The sequence below is a fragment of the Salvelinus sp. IW2-2015 genome, linkage group LG11, assembly GCF_002910315.2.
Source record: "Salvelinus sp. IW2-2015 linkage group LG11, ASM291031v2, whole genome shotgun sequence".
NCBI classification, from domain to species: Eukaryota; Metazoa; Chordata; class Actinopteri; order Salmoniformes; family Salmonidae; genus Salvelinus; species Salvelinus sp. IW2-2015.
The window spans coordinates 11,552,538-11,558,537 of record NC_036851.1 but is presented as its reverse complement, the minus strand read 5'-3'; the positions used below and the strand labels follow the sequence as shown (position 1 = coordinate 11,558,537).

General features: G+C 40.2%; 1 protein-coding gene across 1 annotated transcript in view; it reads left to right on the top strand.

The window, feature by feature from the left end:
• The first annotated feature begins 389 nt into the window (after nucleotides 1-389).
• The window catches only part of LOC111969806 (forkhead box protein J3), an 80,853-nt gene continuing 75,242 nt past the window's right edge, over nucleotides 390-6,000 (top strand). Inside the window, exon 1 of the mRNA XM_023996073.2 lies at nucleotides 390-637. The gene's annotated coding sequence lies outside the window, so the exon portion shown is untranslated. The remainder of the gene's footprint in view (nucleotides 638-6,000) is intronic.

The window sequence follows — 6,000 nt, the reverse complement described above, 5'->3', positions numbered from 1 at the left end:
GTTTCATGAACATGTAGCTGACAGGATGCTTCTAACAACAGTGTAATAGATCTAAAGAAAGTCAAGAAAATAGCTAAATGAATAATGTCTTGCTGTTAAATATAACCTTGAATAGTACTGTAGTACGAGTATTAATAGCTAAGAAAAAGAAAAAAAATCACGTATTTTGTTGTAATTATAATGATTGAGTAAATATGTGTTGTTATTATTATTATGAACGTGGTTCTAGCAGAGGCAGAGAGAGAGAGAGGACAGTGAAGTAGAGGACTAGTTTTTGTGGCTGTGTACATCACCGGGTGCAGTAATGTAGCCAGTGCAGTTTGTAATTTGCGTCGTTCTCTGAATTGTATTGAAAGTAGTTCCGGGTATATATTTTTTTGTAGCCTGTGTAGAAAACGACAGAGTCCCGGATGTTGGCTGTCGAGACTGGACTCGAGAGAAAGGCGAACGGGAAAAGGCAGAGAAGCCGAAGAGGGACGACACTGGCACACTGGTGAGAGTTCAACGGGTCTTACCTAGGACAAACTCCAAGAGCATAGGCACCTGAGGGACTTTCTTGTTGAAGAAGAGGTGAAAGGGGTGGGGGCAGATACTTCAACACTGCCCTGGACCAAGGTAACGACCTGACATACCCAGGGTAAGTGAGCTGTAAGAACATGGGAATGGTAGTTGAACTGAGGCCCATGAAATGGACGACTTTCATGGGGGAAGTGAGCTGTACTGAAGTTCTGGGGATTGAGTTCAGCAATCAGGCCTTGATAGTTTTCTTTTTGCTGGGACGGGGCGTATAGGGACATCATTAGTAACGATCCAGGTAGCTCGTTTCCTAACACGATAACTAGCATGCTTGATCACAATACGTAGATAGCTAGCTATAACTCTCGAACTTGACGGTTAGCACCATTGACAACTGAGCAACTTTGACAGCTAACGCCACGGTAGCATTCGTTTTTCCATATCTTTAGCTAACTATCCATATTGCAAAGAAGCCCAACTATTCTTTGACAAGGTGTGTTGCTAAAATGTTAGCCATTTTAGCAACATTTACTCAAGCTAAGTTGCTATCGTTAGCTAACTTAGGAATGGGTCACTGTGCGCACACTGTCTTTAGCTAACTCGAGCTAGCCAGCTTGACTGGCTGGTACGTTTGGTCCCTCATCAGCTGTTGGAATGCGTTACGTCTGTCAATTTAATGTTGTCTGACTTTGTGGGATTTCTCGAGATATGGATGATAATCAATGGTCTTAAGCGTCTGTACTTTAACTAGCTAATCAAAAATGTATGCATTGTCAATGTCACTAGCTAGTTTGGCTACCTGAAGTGAAGAATTAAGGGGAAAAAAGCACTTGAGAGCAAGGCTTTGTTGATTCAGGTTATAGTAGTTTGACTCGCACAACCTATGACTCCAGAACCAGGGATGTAACACAAACTCCTGATTTGTTAGCTGCAGATTGTACGCCTGATAATGTGATATAACCAAATATTGTTGGTGTCTATACTGGGCGTTACAGGAAAGCACCATACAAACCGCCGCCATAGATTTGATCAATGTACCTGTTCTTTGCGATATTTTCTTCGTTCTCGATTCCGTGAAAAAGTATATTAAAAAATATATATAATTTCCAGTTACAAGTAGATATACAAAAACCAGCGAAAACTCAGATAATAAATATTTTTTTGTATTGCGTGAGGATGTTCCTCGCGATCGTAGCTTCTGCACATATAGCATTTCCCAGCATCTTTGCAGGAGCCATGTGTTGGAACCGAAATTATTTTACAATAGTTCTGTTTTGAGCAGAACATTACATTTTTTTATCATTGTATTTCTGTTGAGGAAAATATAGTTCTGAACCAGTTCGAACCCCCCCAAAAGTTACGGTTCATATAGTTAGTTTTCGTATATATTTTTGTTGTTGTGTGGAATCAACATCGTTTTTACTTTTAGCTCATTCATTTACTCCAATTAGCGCCAATAGAGCAGCAACGGGTAAGATAGTTGTTTACATGTTTGATTGGTCAAATAATTGCAGGAGCTAGATTTAACTGAAATTTGACAGGTGGGGAGAGGGGCAGACATGGAGGGGGATTGGCTTGAAGCTCTGAACATCATGACGGAATTTGAATGTATTTAGGCTATTACTAGCACTATAACTTCACAGAATTATATAGCTAATAGACAATATTTTTGAAAAAAATATGTAAAACAAAAAATAACGTAATTAACCAGTTCTCAAGATTTGAAAATAACGATTCTGTTCTGGAACACTAGAAATCACTTTTGTTCCTGCTCCTGTTTCCGTTGCTCTGAAAATGTACTTATTTTCCCTGAACTGGTTCCAAACCCTGGCAGGAACTAGTTGTTTCAATGCATCGCGCCTGCAGCCACGCAGTAGATGACAGCTTGTCATACAATGTGACCAAAAAAAAAGTTCTGCACACATGTAAGAGGTATACAGTGCATTTGGAAAGTATTCAGACCCCTTGACTTTTTCCACATTTTGTTATGTTAGTCGTAACTTTAATATGGATTCAAGTACTTTTTTTCCTCAATCTACACACAATAATGATGAAGCAAAAACAGGTTTTTAGAATTTTTTGCTAATTGATTCAAAAATAGAAAAACACCTTATTTACATAAGGATTCAGACCCTTTGCTATGAGACTCAAAAAATGACCTCAGGTGCATCCTGTTTCCATTGAAGATCCTTGAGATGTTTCTACAACTTAATTGGAGTCCACATGTGGTAAATTCTATTGATTGGACATGATTTAGAAAGGCACACACCAGTCTATATAAGGTCCCACAGTTGACAGTGCATGTCAGAGCATGAACCAAGCCAAGCCATGACGTCGAAGGAATTGTCCGTAGAGCTCCGACAGGATTGTGTCGAGGCACAGATCTGGGGAAGGGTACCAAAACATTTCTGCAGCATTGAAGGTCCTTAACAACACAATGGCCTCATCATTCTTCAATGGAAGAAGTTTGGAACCACCAAGACTCTTCTTAGAGCTGGCTGCCCCAGACAAACTGAGCAATTGGGGGAGAAGGGCCTTGGTCAGGGAGGTGACCAAGAAGCCAATGGTAACTCTGACAGAGAGTTGTCCTTCTGAAAGGTTCTCCCATCTCTGCAGCACTCCACAAATCAGGCCTTTATGATAGAGTGCCCAGACAGAAGCCACTCCTCAGTAAAAGGCACCTGACAGCCAGCTTGGAGTTTGTTAAAAGGCACCTAAAGATTCTCCATGTTGTGGGGATGTTTCTCAGGGACTGGGAGACTAATCTGGATCGAGGGAGAGATGAACAGAGCAAAGTACAGAGAGAACCTGTCCCGAGCGCTCAGGACCTCAACAGGACAACAACCATAAGCACACAGCTAAGACAACACAGGAGTGGCTTTGGGACATTTAACATTTAAGTCATTTAGCAGACGCTCTTATCCAGAGCGACTTACAAGTCTCTGAATGTCCTTGAGTGGCCCAGCCAGAGCTCGGACTTGAACCCGATCGAACATCTCTGGAGAAACCTTAGAACAGCTGTGCAGCGACGCTCACCATCCAACCTGACAGAGCTTCAGAGGAGAATGGGAGAAATTTCCCAAATACAGGTGTGCCAAGCTTGTAGCATTTTTTTTATTTAACCTTTTATTTATCCAGGCTAGTTAGTTAAGAACAAATTCTTATTTACAATGACGCCCTACACTGGCCAAACCCAGACGACGCTGGGCCAATTGTGCGCTGCCCTATGCGACTCCCAATCACGGCCAGTTGTGGTACGGACAGTTGTGGATACGGCCAGTTGTGGATTCAAACCAGGGTGTCTGTAGTGACTCCTCTAGCACTGAGATGCAGTGCCTTAGACTTCTGCGCCATTCGGTAGCCCGAGAAGACTCTAGGCTGTAATCGCTGCCAAAGGTGCTTCAACAAGGTACTGAGTAAGGCGTCTGAATACTTATGTAAGTGTTATATTGCAGTAAAAAAAATATTTTTAAACCTGTTTTTGCTTTGTCATGATGGGGTATTGTGTGTAGATTGAGGGGGGAAACTATTTAATCCATTTTGGAATAAGCTTGTAAGTAACAAAGTGGGAAAAGTTAAGGGGTCTGAATACTTTCCGAATGCACTGTATCTCACTCGATACAAAACATAAATTCAGACAGATATTAAATCTATGATTTTTGTAGAATCACCTGCAACTGGAAAATGACATTTTGAAGAGAATTTCTTTTGTTCTTGATTTGGAGAAAGAAAAAGAAAAGTGTCGTCAAGAACAGGTTAGTTGCAAAATTGATGGCGGCAGTTTCTATGCGACTTTCCTGTAATGTACTCCTTAAAATATTTGGTTATATCACATTATCTGGTGTAAAATGTGTAGCTACAGTTTTCTATCACATGTCTACGAAACAGAAGTTAAGTTGTTTCTATATGTGCCATTTCTGTTATATGTCCTACTAAAAAATACAAAAAAACATTCTCAAACTTAGTCCCACAAAGATAGACCAGACCCGGTTTGTCTTAATCATCCATTATTTAAAGCTACAATATTTAACTTTTTTGGTGACCTGACCAAATTCACACAAATGTGAGTTAGATCTTTAATTCCCGTTGAAAGCAAGTCTAAGAAGCCGTATATCTGTTCTATGTGTGCTATTTCAATGCTTCCCGTTCTGAAGTTACGTTTTGGAGTCTTTCGGTTATGTAAATCCGCTTCAAACAGCTGAATATACAACATTTCTGGTTATGGAAAATTAATTTCACAGTGGTTTAATGGTACAGTGATTCTCTACACAATGACGGCTTGTTTTGTCACAAACTGAAATTAGGCAAACTATTAGAATTTTAGCAACCAGGAAATGGCGGCGTGATTTCTGCATAGTGCATCTTTAAATAGCAGCTACTGTGTGCTGTCTGCATGTACATGCAGCCTTGAAGATGTTCAAGTATTGATATCACTCCACTGGCATTACAATAATGACTTGAGTAAGTCTTTGGTTCTATTTTGACTTGGTTTTTAGAAATGACAATGTGCATAAATCACACATGCGTCTGATTCCTCAAAGTACCGTTTTTTGTTTTTGTTACTGAGCGGTAATGGGGAGGGCTTTGCAAATGTGGGTGATTTTAAAATATTAATTGTCATTCAACGTCCCATCGAGGTTCTCACTCTCTCCCCTAGTGATGGATAGGTGTTCTTTATTGACCCCCCCCTAATTTACCTTTGGGATCGATATTGTACTATCCTTCATGCTGTTCACAGTTTGAGTCTTTACTTCGGGGATGGTAGTCTGCTTTTAGGTTGTAACCTAATCTGTTTTGATAGTGAAAAGTGGAGTAATCATCTTTAATTAGATTTATAAGACTTTTTGGCACCTCCCCCACTTCCCGTTAGTTTCACACAACATGCAAGATAGTGAGAAATTCACACGTTTAAAAAAATTCAATGTGTTTTCAAGGAATTGTATGAACTGTGAATGAGTTGTTTCTGGATGACTGGATAGCAGAGCGGGAGATATTGTGCGGCGTGATGCAGCATTGTTGCGGCTGTGTGTGCTGAACTGTTCTCTGAGCATTGTGAAATTAGTCCAGCAGTCTGTGCATCAGTGTTCACCTCCTATTCTATTGAGGGTTTTCATATCCGTTATTTATGCAAATGTAGTCATGGTCATGTAGCCTAGACTTTGAACAGTATCGGCCACAACGTTTGTGTCTGCATTAAATTAGGCAACTCTTAGATGCTGTGTCGTTGGTCCTGTGTAATTAAATGTCTTTACTAATAATTTTAAGGATTAGACTACCCCTTTCAGTTTGAAATTGTAGGCCTCGTTTAAAAAAAATAAAAAAAAATCTTAAATAACCTCCAAGCAGGGATAAATGCACAATGTCAGTTGAGGTAGATGTTCAGCATCTGCTTGTTCGGTCTGTCTGTAACCATTTCCATCCAAGGATGTGCAGAATTTTGAGGAGATGAGGAACAATGCGACCACAAGCAAGCACTATGGGGTT